The 25,554-nt window shown below is 33.9% G+C and overlaps 1 long non-coding RNA gene and 1 other non-coding gene across 2 annotated transcripts; one reads left to right on the top strand and one right to left on the bottom strand.

Moving 5' to 3' along the window:
* The first annotated feature begins 13,716 nt into the window (after window positions 1–13,716).
* On the top strand, window positions 13,717–24,699 carry LOC109182552. The gene is made up of 4 exons (XR_002054380.1): window positions 13,717–13,727; window positions 21,840–21,843; window positions 23,892–23,896; window positions 24,603–24,699. It is a non-coding gene; the product is annotated as an uncharacterized LOC109182552 (long non-coding RNA).
* TRNAG-CCC lies at window positions 23,123–23,193 on the bottom strand. The gene has a single exon. It is a non-coding gene; the product is annotated as a tRNA-Gly (tRNA).
* Window positions 24,700–25,554: the final 855 nt, after the last annotated feature.

Genomic DNA, 25,554 nt, shown 5'->3' on the forward strand with positions numbered 1-25,554 from the left:
CAGGCGATATGGCAGTGCCGGCAGATGTTCCCGCTCCGGTACAGGCTCCGGCCGATGGGTGGTATCCGGACACCGGGGCCACCGCACATGCTACGCTGGACGCGACTATGATGGGACAGTCGGAGGAATACGGCGGATCGGACGTGCTTCGCGTGGGCAACGGCGCAGGTTTGGTTATTTCACGTGTTGGTCGCGCATCAATCCCATCCGTGTCAAAATCCCTATGTTTGAATGATATATTACATGTCCCGAGTCTCTCAGGTCCTTTATTATCTGTGCATAAATTTGCTGTTGATAATAAAGTTTATTTTGAATTTCATGATTCGTGTTAACCGTAACCACACTAGCTATCACCCTTCACTTTATTAAATTATATCATATTGGGTCATGATACACCGTATAAGCGGGCAAATTATGCTGTGAGCACGTGCTCACCATGCGCATAGTGCAGACGAATCTATATTCATAATTTCTATACTGTATATACATAATTTCTATACTGTATATATATAATTTCTATACTGTAGATCCATAAATTTCTAGACTCTTGGTGAGCTAAAATTATGAATCTAAAGTATAAATTTTAGCTCACCGAGAGTCTCAAAATTATGGATATACGGTATAGAAATTATGGATATAGATTCGTAGTTAGAAATTATGAATCTAAAGTATAAATTTTAGCTCACCGAAAGTCTAGAAATTATGGATATACAGTATAGAAATTATGGATCTACAGTATAGAAATTATGGATATAGATTCGTGGTTAGAAATTATGAATCTAAAGTATAAATTTTAGCTCACCGAGAATCTAGAAATTATGGATATACAGTATAGAAATTATGAATCTATAGTATAGAAATTATAGATATAGATTTCTGCGCACCATGCAAGGTGAGCACGTGCTCACAGCATAACGAATGTGGAATGGTATAAGCGTGGGTGGACATGATTCCAATTTCCAAATTAATGCATCCACCTTGCTTATAACATATATTCCAAAACATTTACAACTAGGGAGTGTTTTGCTAAAAAGAAAAATAGTGATGCGTAACGGAAGAACATACATAATCCAATACGTCAAAAAATGCAACAAGCACTACATTTTGAACCCCAACTACCATATATTCTTTATTGTGGACATCGAGATTATATTGCTAGAGAATAAATATTTATGGTACATTTAGAGAGTTGAAATGTTTGGATGACGAAATTCTCCGTACGCTAATTAAGAGCTATGGTTTCTTCTTCTTTGTTGGGTCTATGACAAACTAAATTAAAGAGCACATATAACTATACGAGAAATGACAAAATATTAAATCAACGAGGTTCTTGTTTCTAAGCATCAATTCTCATCATTCTCAGCTCTTCATTAAGGGGGACAAAGAATATGATGTCTCTCTCACACAAAATGTTTAAACTAACCTAATTACATTTAATTTAACTTTTTTGTTTTTGTTTTTTTTTTTTTTGTTTTTGTTTTTATTTGTTTTTTGTTGTTTGTTGTTTGTTGTTTGTTGTTTGTTTTGTTTTGTTTTTTTGTTTTTTTTTTTTTGTTTTTTTTTTGTTTTTTTTTTGTTTTTTGTTTTTTGTTTTTTTGTTTTTTTGTTTTTTTTGTTTTTTGTTTTTTTGTTTTTTTCTTTTTTGCGTAACAAACCTGTGGTGTCGGTTTGGCATTAGCTTTAAAGTTGGCTAAAATTTGGAAATGCTAGTTTTTAGATGTTGTTAAGATAATCTTATCATTTTTTTTTTATTTTTTTTTTTTGTGTAACAAACCTGTGGTCTCTGTTTGGCATTAGCTTTAAAGTTGGATTTTTTTTTTTTTTTAAAGTTGGCTAAAATTTAGAAATGCTAGTTTTTAGAAGCTGTTAAGATAATTTATCTTTTTTATTTTTTTTTTAAATTTTAATTTTTTTGGTTGTTTTTTGTGTGTAACAAACCTTTGGTCTCCGTGTGGCATTAGCTTTAAAGTTGGCTAAAATTTGGAAATGCTAGGTTTTGTGTGTGTAACAAACCTGTGGTCTCTGTTTGGCATTAGCTTTAAAGTTGGCTAAAATTTGGAAATGCTAGTTTTTAGAAGTTGTTAAGATGGGTTAATGATTATATGAGTGTTTGGTAAAATTAATATTTAAGGTTATATTTGAAAATAGATAAAAGGTCAAATAAATTTGTAAACTTCTTTATATATATATATATATATATATATATGTGTGTGTGTGTGTGTGTGTGTGTGTGTGTGTGTGTGAAATTAATTTGAGTAGGGTTCACTTTTTCAAATATAACCTTAAATATTAAATATTAATTTGAGTAGGGTTCAATTTTAAAAAATTTAAATGACCACTTTAAATTGTATAGCATATAGCCTCTCTCTCTCGCACGCCAATTATTCGTCCAAAAATTGGTAGCCAAGACAAGCTAAGTGACGGTAAATAAGTTACCGGAGAATATAATATATGAGTAACAATTTGTATAGCTAAGTATTTCAGTACCAGAATTAGAACGTGTCCCCTCCATGTGACATGGGCTCATCTTTGATACTATATACTTGTAACGATTACAATAATTGTACAATGGCCTCCTACTAAATGCAACAGCTGATTCCTTAGTAAATTGAGGCGCCCTCCTCTATAAGTGCGCTGGCCGTTCAGAAATCCTCTCTTTGATGAGGCGGTGCTCTTAATGCGTGGCCTCTCTTGTAACTGTTCACCTGTTCTCTCTGCTTTTGACTGTCATAATGCTTTGATGGGTTAGATCAAGTGTACCGAGTAAGATCCAGTACCTTGTCCAATTATATTGTGACTAAGGTCTTATTGTTCACGCCTAAAATTTGAGTTAATTCTTATTAGTTTAGGAATTGGATTTGTAACATTTGATTAATTATTCATTTGCCAGTATGACTTATGAGTAGTTTTGTACACTTAAAAATTCTGATTTTAGTCAAGTGTTTATGTTGTTGGTATCGTCAAAAAGGTCATTTAATATCATGCATGTATTACTTTTACGAGATGGGCTTAAATGGGTAGGAGATTTAATCGAAACAATGGAAAAAAATTATATACAAGATTTATATAACGAGTTATATTACATTTATTTTCATTCTTATTCATTGTTTACTTACTATTGGCATGGTAATTCACCCACAAAATGATGAGCTACAATTTTTTTTTTCTTTTCATTTTTTTATTTTTCAATAAAATTAGAACATGTGCTCGCTAGGGTTATTAATATTTGAGTTTTTTTTTTTTCCTTTCTCAAAATGGTCCATCGGCTGTTGCTCATTCTCAATTTTGCATATCGACTTTTAATTGCATCAAATATGGTCTCCTGACTTTCAAAAACTCGCCTAATTCAGTTCTCCGTTAAGTATTCCATCTACTCAACGTTAAAATGGAGCGCATTTTTGTCCGTTCACTTATTTTGCACCAAATATACACTGCGAAATAGTTGAGAGACCATTTTGAAAAAAAAAAAAAAAACTCTTTTGTTTATTTCATTTTTGTTTTAGACTCTATCAAACAAAGTAATATTATATTCTCATAATCCAAACGAAACACATAAAATACGTAATCTTAAATTTTTAAAATCTCAGGTAACCTTCCTTTGAAGGTAATCCTATTACATGCGGTAATCCAAGATTCTATGAACCAAACGGCCCTTGGAGTAATATAAAATTACCAAGATAATATCACAATTGAATCAAACAATGTCATATAACATCACCATACTGTTATATATTGATTCTTGACAAGTACTAAGTGTTCAATTTCAAAAAGAGTAATAATAGTTATTACTTAAAATATTATATTACCTTTTTTTTTTGGCTTATAATTAAGCAATAATATTGATATAACATTTAAGTCAAAACTTTAACTCCATAGCATAATTGACCCTAACTTAAATACGATTATCGTATCAAATATCTTCTACTTTAAAATTTGTTATTTGCTTATTCAATTATTGCTTTTTCAGTTGAAACATAATATCCTTGAAAATCTATTACTTTTAAATAAAAGTAACATTAAAAAAAAATTAAAACCATTTTTTTAATGATCAAAACTCATTTTCCTAAAAGTGCCTTTTCCTTTATATATATAGCACATTGATTAGAAGAATAAGTTGAAACAAAAGCAAATGAAATCTAAATGAGAACTATACAATCCAGAGAGTGTTGCTAGCAAACAAAAAAAGCAGCTCAAAGCACAGTGTGTGGCGAGGAACATATGATGACTTGGTTTTTAATTTGCTGTAGCAGATGAGAGCTGAGGAGAAATAATAATAATAATAATAAATAATAATAGTAGTAGTAATAATAATAATAATAATAATAATAATAATGGGGGGCTGAGAATATAATGATGGAAACAAGATGCCAAAGAATTTGTGTCAGGAGGAGCTGAGCTGGGCATCCTTATCGGGTAAGGAAGGAAGAAAGGCGTCATCATCATCAACTTGCATATCATTTCGTTCATGCATCAATATCAATTTAAGTCCTCTCTATTCTCTGTGGTTGGTGCTCGCCGCATCGATGAAGGACAACTTTTTTTTTCTCTCTTTACTTGGCAACCGGTGAACGACATTTTGCATGTACTACGCCCAAGGGACACACATCCATCACTCCCACTTTTCCATGTCTTCTAATTTCTAAAGATATGCCACCATCATATCCACCGTGTGCCCATCTGTTAAGGAAAGAAATCACAGAAATCACAAGAAATCACAGAAATCACATATTTCTTCTAGCAAATATTTTCTCTTGTAATCTTGGTTTCATTATTATTATTCTTATTGATTCTATTTCCTTTCTCTGTACCTTATAGTTTGTATATATAGGGGTGTACATCTTCTGTAATGAAAGACAGAGAATATTAGATAGTTCATACATTTCTTTACATGGTATCATTCCCAGGTTCTTGATCGACGATCTCTCCTTGCATTGTTCCTGCCGTGTGCCGCTGCCGCCATGACAGACACGGAGGTCGTCGACGCTGACAAGAGGGACGGAGTTCGTCATGCCTTGTCTTTGTCTCCAACAGGGTCAACTTTGAACGAATCGTTGTCAGGTATTCCTTTACCTCGCTGGATTATTGATACAGGGGCATCAAATCACATGACAGGGCAGGTCGTTGGTCTGGGTGGCTGGTTCGGCGGGTGTCCTGGCACCGGGGACAGGCCGAACACTATCCACGCACTCCTCCTCCTCTTCAGAGATGAGGTGGCAGTCTCGGAGGTTCCAGTCCCTGTCTTAGTTGATTCAAGCCTTGATCAAGTTGCTGACCCCGATGCACAGGGTCGAGGACGGCGAACGCGTACTCCTAGTGTTCGCCTTGCAGATTATGTAACATACACAGTCATTGGAGCGCCTGGCACGTTGTGCAAGTATCCCATCACTACCTATATTGGGTATGACAAGTTTTCCTTGACTCATAAATGTTATCTTGCTTCTCTTGATACCGAAGTAGAGCCCAGAAATTTTCGTCAAGCAATTCAGTGTGAACCATGGAGGAAGACTATGCGTGCGGAAATTGATGCTTTGGAGAAGAATGACACATGGACACTTGTACCTGCTCCCGGACACAAGAAGCCACTTGGGAGTAAGTGGGTCTACAAAATAAAAAGAAAATCTGATGGGAGCATTGAGCGCTACAAGGCACGACTGGTGATATTCGGCAATCATCAGGTTGAGGGTCTTGACTACAATGAGACCTTTGCCCCGGTAGTAAAGTTAACGACTGTTCGCACTCTTTTAGCTGTGGCTGCAACGCGTTCATGGGAGCTACATCAAATGGACGTGCATAATGCGTTCCTTCATGGCGACTTAGATGAGGAAGTTTATATGAGGCTTCCACCGGGGTTCGCACCGTCACAGTCCAACGTGGTGTGCAAACTCAAGAAGTCTCTTTATGGGCTAAGACAAGCCCCACGGTGCTGGTTTGCAAAGTTGTCAGGTGCTCTGAAAAGGTATGGTTTCACACAGTCCACATCTGATTATTCGTTGTTCTCGTTGCGCAGTGATCATGGTGTGGTACATGTTTTGGTGTATGTTTATGATCTTGTTATTTCGGGAGATAACACAGTTATGATTGCCAAGTTTAAATCCTACTTGGCCTCTTGTTTTCATATGAACGATCTTGGTACTTTAAAATATTTTCTTGGTATAGAGGTAGCTCGGAATTCTTCTGGTATTTTCTTGTGTCAAAGAAAATACGCTCTTGATACCATTTCTGAGACAGGTCTACTAGGTGCTCGACCACTGGGTACTCCTATGGAACCCAATCATCGTCTTGCTTTATCTGAAGCCCCGCTTCTCGATGATCCCGAACCATACCGTCGCCTAGTGGGGCGTCTAGTTTATTTGTCAATCACCCGGCCAGAGTTAGCCTATGCTGTCCATACTCTGGCTCAATTCATGAAGGATCCCCGTGATGATCATTGGAAAGCAGCGCTTGGAGTAGTGCGCTATCTAAAAGGAAGTCCCGGTCAAGGTATTTTTCTATCCGCTAAAAATACTCTGCAATTAACTGGCTGGTGCGATTCAGATTGGGCAGCTTGCCCTTTGACTCGACGATCGTTGACCGGATGGTTCGTTCAGCTAGGTGACTCTCCCATCTCTTGGAAAACAAAGAAACAAACCACAGTTGCACGCTCCTCAGCCGAAGCTGAATACCGAGCTTTGGCCGCAGTGACATGTGAATTGAAGTGGTTAAAAGGTCTTCTTCGTTCTCTTGGGATACACCATACGACTCCTATGCAAATTCGTTGTGACAGTACCACTGCTCTTCACATTGCAGCGAATCCAGTCTTCCATGAACGAACAAAGCACATCGAGGTTGATTGTCACTTTGTTCGTGATGAGCTATTACACGGTGTGATACAAACAGCGCATGTGTCTACGACACAACAGTTGGCTGATATTCATACAAAGGCGTTGGGCAAGACACGCATGGAGTCTCTTATTCCCAAGTTGGGCATCTCTCTGTTACATGCTCCAACTTGAGGGGGGGGGGGGGGGGGGGGGGGTGTTAAGGAAAGAAATCACAGAAATCACAAGAAATCACAGAAATCACATAAATCACATATTTCTTCTAGCAAATATTTTCTCTTGTAATCTTGGTTTCATTATTATTATTCTTATTGATTCTATTTCTTTTCTCTGTGCCTTATAGTTTGTATATATAGGGGTGTACATCTTCTGTAATAAAAGACAGAGAATATTAAATAGTTCATACATTTCTTTACACCATCCCACGCCTCTTAAACAATCAAGGTCTAATTAAATTGAGAGAAACTTACACTTTTCTTGGCTTGTGCAGTGTACAATTACTCTTTCTAGTTTTTTTTTTTTTTTTTTTTTTTTTTTTTTTTTTAGGGTTTGTTTGGCGTCGGCTGGTTTAGCCGAGTTCAGTCCCTGTTTGATGGGCTCAATTCGAGACGTAACGTTGTAACTTACTATGGAGAGATGTAGTTAAATGGTTAATGTCTACGTACTTGTCACCAATTAGTTTTAAGTAGGATATGACAACAACTAGTCAAAGAATTATGTGTTCATAGGATTCATGGGTGACCCACTGAGAAGTAAGCATAATAGTAAGTATAGTACAACGTTGAGATCCAACATGGTTGATGGTCTGTATGTAGGAACTAAGGATCACAAGCTACTGAACTAGGAGGGATGTAGTGAACCAAAGAATCATGTCTAAAGGGGAGACATGATGCCCCTTATATAATGTTGAAGGCCTTCAAGATTCTTGACAAGTGTACGACGCATGTTTGCCTTCCATCTACACCATACATGTGTACCCCCCCCCCCCCCACACACACACTATTTTGCTTCCAACACACTTCACTTGGATAAGTAGAATTGTTTGGAACAAGTGTAAATTAGATTTTGATGGAGCCAAAAGACTTAGAAAATTTTAGTCCCCAATTCGTTTTATTTTCTTAGACTTATGAACTCTTGTCATTCTGTTCGAATAGTCCGAATTGTAACTCGAATGGTTACATCCCGGATAGTCATAAGACAATCTTCAAGGAAGATTTGAAGAGTTCAAGATGCGAAAAGTTTAAGAATCGAAGAGTCCTAGGTTACTAGGTACACATTCCAAGGTAAATTTCCCTTAAAGGCCTAGACAAAAGGTGCATAGCAAAAAGTAAAGTGTTGCAGGTAAAGACATGTCAACGGCCGGAAAATCTAACACAAAAGTAACCTTTCAAATTGTCCACTGGTAATTACCCAAGGGTTAAGAGACATTTGAAATTTATCTTCCTCTAACGGATGTATTTCAAACTACCCTATAAAAGTGAAAATCTTACAAGTGTGCAAAGTTTTCAAGTGCTAAAAATCAAGTGGCCAGTGAGAGAGAAATTAAGCTTCAAAGCTACATCTAGTAGAGACTTTGGCTGACGAACAGTGAAGATCTAAAGACACTATTCAAGAGCCAAGTCTACGTGTTAGAGGATCAACAACATTGGGTTGATAATCTTGTATCTCTACTCAGTAGAAGTAGAAAGAGGCGGAGTAAGAAGTGGTAACTTGTAAAAAACTGAAACACTTTAGGTCGGCTTTGTGTTCAAGGCTTAAGTGGCCTCTTTGTATTAAGGAGTTTAGTGCAATCCTCCAAGGAGATTTTAGAGAAGAGCGGAGTAGGTTGGTTGATAGCCGAACCACTATAAAAATTTCTCTCTATCTCTCTTTATTTTACTGCCTTATACTATTATCTAAGCAACCAAACCTAAAATTTGTCAAAAAGAACAAAATTGTGCTCAACTATTAAAAAGGGTTCACGTTTTTCTGTTGTAAACTCTTTGCTAGTAGTTATTCAAGCTTAAGTTCATCTTAAATATTGAATTTCGAACAATAAAGAAATTTTAAAATTATACAAGTCTATTCACCCACATCCCCCTCTAGACTTGTAACCCAACCCTTCGGGACCAACAAGAGTTTCCTGCCATTTGGTACACAATGATCGAGTAGCTCGATTGGTTGGTGAGGTGTGGGGTTAGGATTGAACTGTGTTTGAACCTTGCTGGCTGACCTCATTTAATATTTTGTTCATTCCTTTTGGGCTACCATGTTTCCTTCCTTCCTAGCCCACAAAGAATTTTATTCTTCTTGGGCCAAAATCTCACCAATAAAAATGGACTCCCCCTTGGGCCAAAATCTTCCGAATAAAACAGTCCCCGGGGTCCCAGGGCCTTATCACTAGTTTCTCATTTGCTTTGATGTCTTTGACAGGCAGAGAAAGTATAAACACTCCAAACTTCTTCACACCTTGACACTTAGACTCATGGCCTGGAAGGTTCTCTTATCTTTTGGATAGCTTGGTCTCTGCCATTTTCTTTGTATGCGGTTTGTCAAGACGACTTAGCTCTTGCCCGTTCCCTATAGGAAAAAAAGAAAGAGATTTTTTTGGCTTCTTTCCCTACATGCATGATTTAAGTGTTTTTCATGTTGAGCATTAAAGAATGATGAGATGTATATCACTTTGTTGTTGATGACTTAGCATGAGTTGCTTTTAGCACGTATTGAGAAGTAAAGCTTTATTGTTGTTTAAGAGTTGGCATGAAAGCATGAGCTTATTTGTTAAGTATTAGTTAATTCTTTATCTATTCGCGTGATTGTGAGTATAGCTTAATTGATTAAAGTTGGCTATCGATGTCAGTACGTATGAGATTGCTTGTTGAGTTATTTAGTATCTTTTATCTATAAGTTGAGCATGAGTTTACATTTGAGCTATGTTTAAAGATATTTGTTGAAGCATGAGATACATGTTAAGTTGAGTACTTAAGAAAGCATGCCTATTTGATAATTAGGTTGCAAGCATATAGAACTTTCTGTTGAGTATGATTTAAGTTATTGTTTAAGTGATTGGAAGTATTTTATTTAAGTGTGAATGTCAAATGTTTTCCAAAAGTATATCTATAGTACTTTACATGGTTGGGTGGCGTTATACTTAGCATTCGTGCTAACAGGTTGTTTTCTATTTGCTTGTTTGTTAACCCCTTTCAGGTGGGCCCAGTGTTTGAGCGCGATCGAGATAGATTAGCGTGTAGCTTAGAGTTGCTAGATGTTAGTCTAGACTCTGTTTTATTGATAGATGTTTAAAACTCAGTTGTTTAGATGTTTTGTAGACTGATGAGCTTGACTCTAGACAGAACTTTCCTAGCCTGTGCAGTCATCGTGTGTGGTGACTGTGGCGGTGACACCTCTTTTGGGATTTGTTTTAAATTATTAATTGTATCTTTTCCTTATTTAGTTATCTTTTAAGTTAAGTATTCAGGAATTTAGATTAAGAAAAGTGGGGTGTTTCACTTATGGCGTGTTTGGTTCATGGAATAGGTCGGGAATGGAATACCGTTCCCGGAAATACACCTATTCCATAATAGCATTCCTATTACCTCAAAATTTATTCTGTGAACCAAACGTGCTGTTAAGGTGTGTGGTTTCTATGCTTAAGGTGCGTCAGTTCTTCACTTGAGAACTTAAGGTGAGTTTTTGTTGAAACTTAAGCTGCATCAGTCGCAGTCTAAAGATTTAAGTGCGTCTTTCCATAGCTTAAGGCGCGTCCTTTTCACTCTTAAGGTTCGTGGTTTCTGTACTTAAGGTGCGTTTTTTATTGAAACTTAAGGTACGTCAGTCTAAAGCTTTAGGTGCGTCTTTTCATAGTTTAAGGTGTGTCTTTGTAACAGATAAGGTGCACCATTTTAACACTAAGGAGCACCATTTTTACACTTTGCTTCTTTCAACTCAGGACGCGCCTTTAAAACAAAAAAAAAAAATTCATGGATTTGAGCCAATCCCACTCCATCTTTCACTCGGAGCCTTTCCGCACTTGCCCCTCAAGCATGATTTGGTCGCTCTGAGAAGCACGGGAGCTAACCTATGGGGAATCGTCACTTGTAGGAATCAAACTCGAATTATCGTAAAATTCTTCCCTACAAAGAGAGCTCATTTACCACTTGAGCTACCCCCATTGGGTTATATGACATATATTTATTAGATTACATATTGAAGAAGCCTACATGAACCAATATTATTTTACCATATTTTATATAATCTAGTGTAAGTTTTTTTTTTTTTTTTTTTTGACACTAATTCTTTATGAGATAATATATGTTCTATGGGCCTAAAAATCAATGGGCTCATCACCCACCACTGGGATTTGATCCTGTGACTACTTATTTGGAATGATAACAAATGTATCATCGCACTAAATTGTAGTTGGTATAATTTGATGTAAGTTAAAAAACTAATGGGTATTGAGTCAGTCAATTCATATATAATAAATAAATATAAATAATTCATAATTGTGACACATATCACATTTTACATAATTAGATAACATATTTATTAAAATATTTTAAATAATATTTCTCCCATTTAATTAAATTAAAGAGTTAATACTTCACCAAGATTATGTGGTTTAATAGTATCCAGGTTGAACTTTCATTTGGAAGGTTGTGAGTTCAAGTTTTAGTGGAGGTGTTATTTGTTCTTTGTATTTCAATAGGTTAGGAAAGTATATGAACAGAGCTAATATCTCATGTGCACGTTTACTGAATTTTATCATATCCTTGACTTTAAAAGTTACATATTTTGGTCATATGAATATTAATTTTATACATAATTTAGTCCTATGTTAGAAAAATCGTTAAATGCCTATTAAAGAAATGGTAAAATTGGAATTTTCAATTGAGGCATTGAGGGACCATTTTCTACATTATTACAATAGTCGATGGACTAATTTTTGAATTCACTATTTTGTGATTTTTGTTATACTCCGTATTTGAAATTTTTTTCTTTTTTCTTTTTTAAATTGTAGAAAAAAAATTACACCACAATCAAACACTAATTATGTATCCATTTTACACTTTCTTTATCATTTTCAGATTTTTTTCATTTTTCACTTGGATGAAAATATGTACGTGTTATTTCATCTAAACTATATTTCATTTACAAATTTTAATATCAAGCTATGAATTTATAAGTCATTGTGTAATTTAAGCAATTAACATGCAATTCAATTATTAAGCAAATTTAAGTCATGCAATATATAATATTCACAAAATCACATAATATTTTTAAATATTTTATAATTCATTCGCACAATACAAATCTTCATATTTGTATATTTGCACTTGATATTGTATAATATTACTTCCATTTTAGCATTAATAAAAATACATAATTTATAACTTTATTAATAAACACAAATGTGTGATTTGGGTGGGCATTTGCGAATTGGATTAATTAGATCATTGATCAATTAATGAAATTAATTGTGTTGGATAAATTATTTTGGTTAAAACCCAAATTTGAAAACACTCATTAAAAACCAATCATTATTGTGTGGACCATGGTCCACATAAGTTCTATGCACCATATTTTATATACTGTAAAATAATGTACATTCAGTACAAAAATAATGTACATTCATTACAAAAATAATGTACTTTTTGTTATGGTCCATATAACATTGTGTGGACCATGGTCCACACAATAATTTGCGATTAAAAATAGGGCATAGATTAGATTCTTTTCATATTTATTTATTTAATTGTACGTTAATCAGTTTAATTTAGCACTACCAGTTATAACTTCACATCTATATATAAAACTTGAGCATGTTAGTAAAACTTGTGAATTAACACAATTTGAAATGAAACAACACACACACACATTTCTATCCAAGTGAAAAATGAGCGTAAAATAGACACACAATTAGTGTTTTTTTTTTTTGAATGTTACTGACTCTATTATAATGTATGATCTATTCATAACTACTTTCTCAACCTACTGAAGCACAAAGAGCCAATAAAGTCTCCACTGAGGCTCAAATTCACAACCTCCCATATGGGAGTCCAACCCGGGTGCCATTAGACTACAAGGTCTTGGCACACAATTCTTTTTCTACAACTCAAAAATTAAAAAGGAAAAATTTCAGATATAACAAAATGAGTTAATTCCATTTGTGGTTCTAGATTTATTGGTGAGAATTCACTTTTAATCTTTTTTTTTTTCAAAACATCACCCTTTGGTCGTAGTATTATTATGGCATGATCATTTTTTGTCCCCCATCAACAAACCCGTTTAAATTCCGTAAAATAAAATGGCATGTAGGTCTTCAATTATGTTTTTTTTTTAAAAAAATAAAATAAAAATATAGCGGGTCAACTCACTTGTATAAAAAAAAATCGAAATGTCATTGTATTTAATGATATTTTAACGATTTTGTTGATGGAGGACAAACAATAGTCATGTCACAATAATACTAAGACCAAAATGAATGTTCTGAAAAAGAAGGACTAAAAGTGGACTGCTACCTATAAATATAGGACCAAAAATGAAACTAACTCTAACAAAATTCACAAAATAGTGAATTCACAATTTGATCCCTTGACTATTTAAATAATACAAAAATGATCCTTCAAATATTAAAATTTAATTTTACCCTCAAATTTAATAGTTATTTAACAGTTTTCTTACCGGAAGACTAAATTAGGTACAAAACCAAAGACCAAAATAGGTAATTATTAAAATCAACAAAAAAACTACGTAAATGTGTATAGTCAATAGACCAAATTAGGTATTAACTCTACATTAAATCATTATGAAATTACCATCTTTATTTTGTTCACTTATTTTAAAGACTTGTCATTTTAACGAATATTATATATATATATATATATATATATATATATATATATATATATATACACTTAGATGATCTCAGTTTCGCCAAACTACTTTTAAATTCATAATATCTCGCTCTTACAACACGTTTGGTTCACGGAATGAATTTTGATGCAATATGAATGTTATTCCATAAAGAATGGAATAAGAAAGGAATAGAATAAGAATTGTATTCTATTGTTTGGTTCGCGGAAGGAATAGATTTTAGGAATTATATTACAGTTTTTGGTTGATTTAAGGAATAGAAATGAAATATGTTTTAAAAGACATAAATACCCTTATAAAAATATGTGATGGTGGCGGTGGTGCTATTGAGGTGGCAGTGGTGGGGTGGTGGTGCTGGTGGTGGTGGCAGCGACGGCGGTGGCGATGGTGGTGGTGGTGGTGGTGGCGGCGGCGGCGGTGCTGGTGGTGGCAGTGCTGTTAGTGGTGGTGGTGGTGGCGGTGGCAACGACGGCAGCGGTGACGATGGTGGTGGTGGTGGTGAAATAGGAAATAAATTTAATTGGTGGTAAAATAGAAAATAGAAACTTTAGGCTATTCCTGAGAACTGAGGAATAGCCTAATACCAGCCCCCCCCCCCCCCCCCCCCAGGAATCTCTATTCCCCTTACAAGGGGAATAGGTCATTCCCGGGGAACAATGTTCCTGTGAATACAAGTGGTTACCAAACAGATAAATATGCCTATTACTGGGAATGTTATGTCATTCCAGACCTATTCTGTGAACCAAACAGCCCATTAGAGTCACTACAAAGGTAAATCGCGAGTCGTGCAATCAACCCACTGGTCAGACTCTAACCTTTATGCGTGCATAAAGGATCTAATCCACCTCTTACATCATTCTAGACCTTTTTCAATTCTCATTTATGTTTCTAGTGAAATTCAATCCCAATACCGATCATAGACATTAAATTAGATGACGAACCACTATGCTAAGTCCCGAAACCAACATTATATTTATTCTTCCAAAAGGCTTTAATTTGGTATCACAACATTATATTTATTGACTTTGGTGGTGGTGGTGGAGCGCGAGTATATGGGTGGAGCACCCACCGCGTGCGTCATCCATATCATGGTGTCTTCCATTATACCTTAGTTTGGCTGTACTCTCCGTACTACGACAACTTCAAAAAGCATAACGTTATTGGAAATTTTTTTGAAAACACGTTATTGGAAATTAAACAACACATTGTAATATGTTCTTGGCCCAACACTAAAAGAAACTTTGTCCAGTAAATATTCATCCTCTTAGGACCCTACTAGTTTAGAAAAATATACTCCAGCCACAAGGTGTGGGGTTTGATTTAAAGAGTATTCTGGCAATAAAGTTATAAATTTCTTGGAGATATGGATCTTTTAAAGCTTAAATTTTTTAGAATAAATGAAATAGTTTCAAAACATAGGTATAGTAAATAAAAAGTTTTACTTTCAGCCACAAGGTGTGCGGTTTGATTTCTGCCATAAATATTGGAGGTTTGAATTGAGTTCGTTGTGCGCATAAGTATTCAGCTTAGTGTTACATGCATTTAATGATTGAAATGTCTCTTTATTTAACGATATTTCAATGATTTTGTTGAAGGATAGACTAAAAATGGTCCTGCCACAATAATAATAGGACTAAATGAGGATGTTCTAATAAAAAAAAAAAAAAGACTAAAAGTGAACTGTCACCTATAAATCTAGAACAAAAAATGAAATTAACTCTTTATATATATATATATATATATATATATATATATATATATATATATATATATATATATATATAGCCAAGTTCCAGTGCGGCCAGGCCTTAACGTGTGGTCAATGCGGCCGCACCATTAGATATGCAAACACACACCAATAATAATAATAATAATAATAATAATAATAATAATAATAATAATAATAATAATAATAATAATGTAAACTATTTTTATAAATTTGATATTTGTATTTTAAGAAATAACATATATAGTACTCCAATATATAATGTCTATATATTATTATATTCTTCAATGGTAATAATATATAGACATTATATAATGGAGTACTATATATGTTATTTCCTAAAATATAAATATCAAATTTATAAAAATAATTTACATTATTATTATTATACAATAATATAAATACAAAAAATTTAAATAAATCTAAGATTTTAATATAAATATTAATATTGGACATCAAATTTTGTGCATCGCGCATAAAAAATACTAATTAATTAATATAGTCGATGTGATTTTACATTCCATGTTTGTGTAGTAGGCATCATGTTTTCAACAAAAACATCATATATATCCTATTTTGTACTTCAAAATGTCATTGATAACCTTATCTATCTCATTAGATCACATTGTCCCGTCCTATTGATTGCATCATATTTTCCCGGAAATCTGCCACAGTAATTTCACTATACACAAATATGCGTGGCAGGAACATCCACAATGGTAGAGTTATTTGAGAAGTTATTGTAAGAGTGATTAGGAAAAAGAAGATGAGAGGGGAGAGAAAAAAAAATTGATTTTTTAAAAAAAAGTAATATAAAAAAAACAGTGTTAGGCGCGCCTGACGAGCGTATGGGCAGGTGCAATGCGCACAACACCTTTCCTTCTTCATTTTGCTTTTCTGACATTATTTTTGGCATTTGCAGGCCAATTCTTTCACAATTAATTCTTCCCCACATTAGCTATGATCTTGAACAAAGAAATTTAATTTGACATTCTCCCCACAAATATTCACTGATAAGGTTGCTCGGAGGGATCAGAGTTGAGGGATCGAAGGGATAGATCAGAGTTGATGAGCCGCAACATGGAAGATGATCAGCTAGAAAGAGTTGAATTTCATTCTATGCCTTAATTTTCAAGATTTTTATTTTAGTCAATCATAGATTCTAAAGAAATATACATAGGCTAGGCACGCTAAAGTGAACATCGTCAGGAGAGAACTAAAAACTCATTCTATCAGTTTATTTGAGAAAAATCAATAGATCTAAAGCAATGGTAAAAGTAAAAAATATGGTGATAATTTCATAAATAACTCAAACTTTAAAATGCATCACACATAACTATACGGTGCATCAAACTGAACTATAGAATGTATTCGATGATATCTAAGCAGGTCTATGCACACTCAATATCTCTTACTTAAAAGTATATTAGAAGTCCTAGTGGTCACCAACCGGTGACCACTCTAATGCGTCTGTTAGACACGCAAATTGGTCAGGCTCGCACAACCATCTCTCTCTCTCTTTCTCCATAGACAAAAATTAATTTAGTATTTTATCCTCATTCACAGTTCACTTAATTCTTGGGTGGCAGATTGTAAGTAAAAGCAAAAAAAAAAAAAAATAATCATTTCATCTCAGTTACTTTTTTTGTTCTTGAGGTGCTTATTTCAGCCTAGCTAGCTAGTTACCGTACGTCAAAAGATAGATGAGTACAGCAAATCAAAGCAATAGTGCTTATCGAATTGAACCCACTCGCCCTGCCCTTTCTAATGGAAAGAAAATAGTGATCCTAAAAGAAATATGTATATTTTTTTTGAATGTAAAAGAAATATGTATATAGTTTGACACGACTTTCATCTTTCGTACCAATCCATCATCCACATACAAAATTAACTGTTCACGGAAAGCAGCTGTTAGCCTTTTCCAACAGCAAAAACACATTATATTATAGAGTTTTACTACATATACTTTCAAATTTTACTTCATAATGTAATAAATAGTAATAAGTTATTTTTTTCACGTAGGTTTCAACATAAATTTTATGTATGAAAATAACAAATAAGAGTACATATAATATTTTTCATATTATATACACTCCCTACATGCCGCTATAGTAATTAAAACGGTAATAAAATGAGTTCTTTTTTATTTCCGGTCACATGATTTATTCTAAATATTTCATATTTAGTTTGTAACTTTTTTTTTTTTTTTTTTTTTTCACATTTGATGAATGACTATTAAATTCATACCACATTTCATCCTAGCTTTCAACTATTAAATTTAGGCTAGATCTAAGAACTCTTTGATTGGAAAAGTTAGCTATAGAATCGAAAGAATTGAAGTCAATGCCACTTCTACAAAATTACCCTAAATTCGAAGAGGTCAAGAATGGGTATGACGTGAAGGAATTGAGGGCGTGTTTGATTCTCACATGAAATCAGAATCGGAATGAAAATTAAATAATTGATAATGGTATTTGATAAAAATATTTTGCATGTTTGGTAGTAAAATGGAATTGGAATGATCGTCAATATTGATGTTTTGTTGTGTATGACCCTATAATGGAAATAAATGTTTTATAAATACAAAAAACAAAAAAATAAACAAAAAAATAAACAAAAAAATAAACAAAAAATAAACAAAAAACAAAACAAAACAAAAATCCAGACAATTGATCCTAATATAATGACATACAAAGTATCAATAATTCAATATGAACAAAAAAAATCAAAAACAAAATCTAAAAGTACTAATCCAAACTTAAAAATTAGATTATCAATAAGCTGTAATGATACCCCTTTTTAATTAGAGAATGAAATTTTTAATTGAAGGGGTAATCAAATTTCATAGTTGTGTTTTAAAAAATTGTCAACCAAATACTAACTATGATTTTGATTCTCATTTCTAGTGTTTATAAACCCATGAACCAAAGTACCAAACACACCCTGAATATCTAATAAATGGGTTGACATCAAAATAAAAGGGAAAATGAAATACTTTTGATGGAAAATATAATACTTTTACATCAAAATGTAAAAGTATAACATTTTTCTGCAAAAAAGTATTACATTTGCCCAAGTATCAAAACACGGCTCTTAATTAGTATTACATTTACCTATGACATTTGATCTTGATTCGACCTGTCTCACGAATAAGAATTCATGCGACGGCCTCATACATGTTGTGTTTTACCTTATTATTGTTACACAATAACATTTTAGTCTTTATACCACATTTTTCTTTCTCATTTTCAATAATTCTCTTACCCTTACCAAACAATGTAATTTGAATTCGCAATTCGTTTCCTCTCAACCAAATAGCTCTTTATTATTGTTGTTGTATATATATTCTCCAATGACGTGAATATTGCACTGATTTGGCCAGTAGTCATATTTGTGAAACGTTTTCTTTTCCAGGTGGTCGGGTCCCATTCTTTTTTTTTGTAGCTTTCCCATTCAACGTTGTATTCGAAACGTTTTGCAAATCACTATGCATTCTCTTTGGGCTTGCCTTGCACCATCTATATTAATTATTAACCTAGATATTGAAAGCAATCAACAAGTTTGGATCAAAGAGCTGGTGGCCACGGGCCGATTCAAGATCGAACCAGTCCTGAATCGGCAAAACAAAAAAAAAAAAAAAAAAGGCATAGACTATACTGAATCGGTCAAAAAAAAAAAAAAAAAAAAGAAGGCATGGGCTATACCGAGTCTGGGTCAAGCTTAGCCTAAATTTGAACTGATTTATAAAGGACAGGTTCAGGTCTTATAAAAAATAGCCCAAAATCCAGCTCGAAATCGACCCAGGTCTAGGTTCGGGTAAAATCTAGCATGGATTTTATAAATTATAATATTTAATTATAAGTTATTAAATAATATTACAAGTCTTATAAAATTTTTAACAGTACAAGTTCAAATGTTATCTTATAATTTTTAAATTTAGTAAAAAATTATATTAATTTTTTATTTTGAGATTAATGGTTAAAATATTATTTTAAACAAAAATATTAACTTTGAAAAAGTATGCGTGAGTGTGTGTGTGTGTGTGTGTGTGTGTGTGTGTGTGTGTGTGTGTGTGTGTGTGTGTGTGTGTGTATATATATATATATATATATATATATATTGCAAAATACGTTAGGCGGCCGATTTATTTATTTATTTATTTTAAAAAATAATAATAAATTTAAAATTGTAAAAATTCACTAATAAAACATAAGGTTGCTCTAGTTTTTTAATTACAAACTATTTACGTAAGTGGTTGTAAAATTGTTCAAAATATTGTTGAAACCATCTAAATACATAAAAAAAAAAAAAAATTAAGAGCAAAAGAAGCAATTTTTTGAAAAATTGGATGGGCAAACCGCCTACGGCTAACCGAGTCGAAAGTTATGTCTTGACAAAGTTTTTACACTTTACAACTAGTAGAAACTTCAACAAGTCAACACTCATATCTAGTAAATGGGATATTTTAATCATTTGATGCTTAATCGCAAATTATCAACCCTAAAAAAAAAAAAAACCTGGCCGGTTCAGCCGCCTAGGCGGCCGCAGAGGAGGCCAATTCTGGCCTTCCTCGTCGCGGCCGGGCGGCGCCTAGGCGCGATATTTACAACACTGTATACACACACACACACACACACACACACACACACACACACACACACACATATATATATATATAGTGTGTGTGTGTGTGTGTGTGTGTGTGTGCATTATTATATCAAAAGGTTGAAGTAGTTTAAGTGAAAAAGAACACTCGTTGTTAATCATGAGGTCAATGGTTTAAATTTCATTTAAAAAAAAAACCATCTATAAATATTTTATATAAAAATAAATAAAAAAATTCTGGACCTAGCCCGAGACCGGTCCACAAGAGGCTCGGGACTGACCCAAGTTATCATGGGGTGATCTTAATCGGTGCTAACATAGGCCCAAACCCGACCCGAACCTGGCACGAGACTGGCCCAGGCCCGGGAATTAGCCACTTCTATCAAAGAGGGCAATTTATATCCTGCACCAGGGCGCGCATTGCATTGTGCGTCCTGATGCAAAACGATGTCGTTTCAGAATTTTTTTTTTTTTAATTTCGCTACCCTGTGTTGGCGGTTAATTTTCTTTAAAAAAAATCTCATGTTCAAAAATGTACATAATTTTATACTATAATACACATAATTGTATACATGAATGTACATAATTATATAACAAAATACACATACTTTTTTGTCAAAGATAATACATATAATCTAACATAATACATAATATACATAAACTTTTAACATAATAAACATCAACTCTTAACATAATACACATAAATTTCCTATTTCGGATGTACATAATTGTATAAAAAAAGATGTACATGATTGTATAAAAAATGCACATAATTGTATAAACAAATACACATAATTGTATAAAAAATACACATAATCACGTCAATTCCCTACATAACTTACCAAAACGACGTCGTTTTGAGAGGCGTGGGGCGCATAGTGTTGTGCGCGCCGTGGTGCAGGGTATAACGATCCATCAAAGAGTGACATTGAAATTTGGAAAACACTTGTGCAAATTGTTTTAGTAATGACTTCTACTATGGCTAGACAAGGGTCCTTGATTGGAGAAATGATCCATAAACTCTTAAATTACAGAATATGATCATAGAAGGTAAAGACCCAACTCTCCTAGGTAACAATTAGGCATGCATGACCCTGTAATTTATGAACACCTTTTTGAAGTTTAATAGCATAGATGAAATTAAAATCGTATCTCATATGATCAATCTATTCCTAATCTCTAAGGAAGAAAAGATATTGTAACGATAAGATTCTAAAGAGATAAGATCATATAACATCGAGTCTCCCTTATTGAAAAATAATATTTTCACACCAGTTGTAATGTCACTTTTTCTTTATGATTACTGAAAACTTTTATCGGTAAAAGCTTTGTAAAACTACCAACAGGAACACAAGCCACAATACGCCTTTCATAGGAACACAAGCCAGAATACTGCCCCTTTCATAGCTGCAAATCTGCAATCATCTTTCCCTCATAGTTCTATTTTGGTTCTGCAAATTAATGAAAAAAATGTCAAGAATGAGATTCAAACCTATGCCCTTTCGGACCAGTATCTGAAACTGACGCCTTAAACCAACTCGACTATCTTGACTTTGAGTTTAACAATTTACATTATCCTATAAATATATATAAAGCATTTTGAGAGTTTTAATCTAAAACCTTTCCATCTAATTCTATAATTGGCGATAGATTAATTATTTATCAATAGTTATTCTATTACTTTTTTTTTAAAAAAAAATAACCAGCACAATAATCATTAAATACTGAAGAAATTCGAAATACATGGAAGTGGGACAGACAACCACAAACCTGTGACAGATGAAAAATTAATCGCCCGAACATCATAACATTGCTTACCACCAAACCAACATAAGAAAAGTCTAACTTACTTGAATTAAAAGCAAGACAAAAATTTAAACAATCCGATTCAATAATAATGTTACTACTATCAAGATCCTTGAGCCAAGTTAAAGCCTCCTCGACCGCCATTGCCTCAGTTAAAAATGGATCATGTCCACAACTTTCTGCCACGAACTTGCCACCCTTGTCATGCACAACTGCTCCATAGTGAGTGACTGGAATGAAGGCATTAACTCTTTTTCTATTGTGCCTTCATTCCAGTCACTGATTATTCAGAGTACTCATCATTTGAAAGAAAATACTATATGGCGGACTCCATTTGTTACTCTTAACTTCTACTTCTTCTCATAAATTCATGATGTAGATACCTTTTTTGGGACTCACATTGGTGAAAATATCCTATCATTATTTGCTATACATCATTGAGTAAAAGTGAGAGAGTAGAATTCGAGAGTATATATACTAGAACTCCATTTGAAATAGTAAACCATTTAAAGGGCATTATATTCAAGAAAAGTTCACATATATAATTTGCATTTAACTTTCTTGGTAACTGAGCACATCCAATAATACTTTCTTCTACCCGACAGAGCACAGTGACTCAATGGTTGTCGCCGTCAAAATTCAAACTTTGCTCTCTTCTCCCAAATACTACCCATTAAACTATTGAGTTAAGTTCGTGCGGGTTAAAACAATTTACCTTGTTTCTACTAATGCAAGTACATACGGAGTATTTGCTATATAATGCTATCTTACTAAAAAGAGAAAAAATAAAGGGGGGGGGGGGGGGGGGGGTGGTCAAGTGTGGATGGAGGAACCCAAGAACATCATAATTCTAATAGGATGTTCATCAAGATGATGAGCAGAAGGAGGCCTGGATTTGCAATTTTTATTAGTACTTTTGGAAAAGTTAAAGAACTCATTTTTGTGTGAAGTAGTTTTCCCAAAAATAGCTCTCTGGAATGATTGCCGTAGCTTCATCTCTTTCATTGATCCTTTTGTTTCTTGAATCACCGACTTATCATCACCTGAGAGTTGATGATTTGACTTCATTGCTTGCGGCAAGGGCGAAGCCAGGAAGATCGAGAACAAAAGTTGCATGGGATGATGATATGATGGGGCATTTTATAGAACAAAAAAATTGAGTAAAAGATAAGTAAATTAAAGAGTACGTGATGAGAGAGCATATGGAAAATGCTTGGACATATGAAAAAACGTGTTTGGTCATGAAACCAGACCTCAACGTTACGTTTTCTGATGTGGGGAAAATTTTCTCGTGAAAAAAAGGAAGGGGCTTTGCGCATCCAGGGAATCGAACCCTGGTCAGTACCGTGGGAGGGTACTATGATACCACTACACCAGATGCGCTCCTGTATCATGCAGACCGTACCATTTTCTAAAAACGTTACTACATTTGATCACTGCAGATTTCTTTTTATTCCTTTTTAAGGACCAGTTCTTTCTGGAGATCACTACAAGAGTACAAGATTATACCAAATTTGCTTTCCATTATCCCTTTGCAAAGGGAATGCATTTCATTTTCAGTAGGACTCACTTAATTACGTGTATAGTCTTATTGCAAATGTAAGTGTAAAATAAAAATTACACTATTGGCTATTTTAATTGGGGTTTACTAGTTTTAAAAATAAATTAGTGTAATTTGTTTTGATTATTTACGGACCAAGTGAGTATGAAATAAGTGGTCAGAATGCTTTGTATGTGTTGTATCATCAATCTCTGAAGAAGCTTTCAAAAGGACAAGAATGAGTGGTGGTGATTCATTCGAACAAGTGGTAGCTAAAGAAAAGGCTATGGCTAAGGATCTTAACTATTGGTTCAAGAAGTGCAATAAATTCACACGATTCGAAGGAAGCAATTGCCAACTTTGAGAATTATACACTGCTAGAGCTCTCTTGATTCTACAAAGCAATTTATATTTTGAATGTAATTTCTGATTTAATTCGTAAGAATATTTATATTGTACTGCATGATCAGTACGTGGTACTGCTGAAGCATCTTGTGAAGATTGTTTGGGTATTCGTGTGTCAGTCCTGAATAGGTGTTAGAAAGAGTGGTAGTGGTAAAGGCTGGAGGCCGTATTCAATTACCTCTTGTAATACTCCTTTGGTGAACATCTATAGTGGATTGGGCAGACGTGGGTTGCCCCGTAGACGTAGGAGAAGGAGCTCCGAACTGCGTAACAATTTCCTTGTGTTTTTATTTTATTTATGCTTTCTGCAGTTATTATTTATACTTGCTTAAACAAGTTTAATTAATTAACTAAATTGGTGCTTAACTCAATTAACGTATAAAAACACATATCTTTTATATTTCAAGTATCACAGTACAATTTCTGCAAATGCAAAATGTTGCAACCAAATGCCTCTTTAGTATGACGGGAAGAAATTAAAGGCCAAACTTATTCAATAATTTTCTTTACAATCCAGATTATTGCATAATTTTAAGATGGTTGAAAATTAGTAAGTTTTTATTATGGAATTAACATGCTGATTTTATGAACCTGTAAAATGTCACCCCTAATCTTTCAATTACGTTTTCCTAGTTTCTCTATATTGTGCTCAAATGCACCTATTTCCATTTCATATCAATTTGTTATATTTCTTGTTTATATTGAGTGAATTTGATACTTAGTTCTTTATCATTTGGTTTTTAGGTATTTTTAAACAAGAATGGTAAAACAGGATAATTCGCAACATGCGCAAGTATTTTGCCTATAACTCTATCATATGAAGTTCAATGGAGGTAATATAATTAAGGTATCAATGGAAAGACAAAGAAATCCTCTACAACTTTCATGTTGAGCATTTTTAGACATTTGGGGCACATTAATGTTAGAAAATAAAAAAGGACCTAACGTGCCTTAAAGGAGACAATCCTACAATACATCAATAGTGTTTTAGTCACATCTTCCTCATATGAAGTCGAACCAAGGTGATCTAAGTATCCATAGAAAGCTAAGAGAATTCCCAGCCTACAACTTTTATGTTTTGAGTTTTCAAAGATTCGAAACGAAACAAGGCTAAATTTAGGATAAAGTTTGACGCGCCAGATAACACGACTCGGGACACAGTCGTGTCACCTGGTGGTGTTCTTAGGCAGTAAGGGACATGCCCGGGGACATGGCCATGTCCTAGGTTGCGCTAAGTTGTGGAAATATGTATTTAACCCTGCTTTGAAATCTTTTGAAACACTTTTCAACCCTTGACTTCAAGGAAATGTTCCAAGGCATTCTTGGGGGCTTCAACCACTCTTTGGAAAGACATCCTTACACCTTGAGGAAGCTTGGAACCAAGATTTATTCCCCGATTGAAGGGGTTTTCATAGGTTCTTCATTGCTTTTCTTGTTTCTTTAGTTTCTTTCGTATTTGCCTCAATGTTTAGAGACTAAACACCGTAGCACATGGATTTATAGTGAACCCTAGATTGAGACCATGTTCTTAATTGTTTCTTGAATTGCTAATTTATAATTGTTTGGCCTTTGATTCAAGAACGTATAATTGTTTCTTGAATTGCTAATTTATAATTGTTTGGCCTTTGATTCAATTGATTTTTATTATTGTTCTTGAATCAACAATTCCCGGCTAATTGGATTCTTGATTTGTGCATGAACTTTACGATAGAGATATCCTTAGTTAATGTAAATCCCGCACACGGTTGAAAGGAGTACGAATGTAATCCTAAAGGTAGGATGACAGGATGACATTAATC

Source organism: Ipomoea nil, unplaced genomic scaffold (assembly GCF_001879475.1).
Source record: "Ipomoea nil cultivar Tokyo-kokei standard unplaced genomic scaffold, Asagao_1.1 scaffold1074, whole genome shotgun sequence".
NCBI lineage: Eukaryota > Viridiplantae > Streptophyta > Magnoliopsida > Solanales > Convolvulaceae > Ipomoea > Ipomoea nil.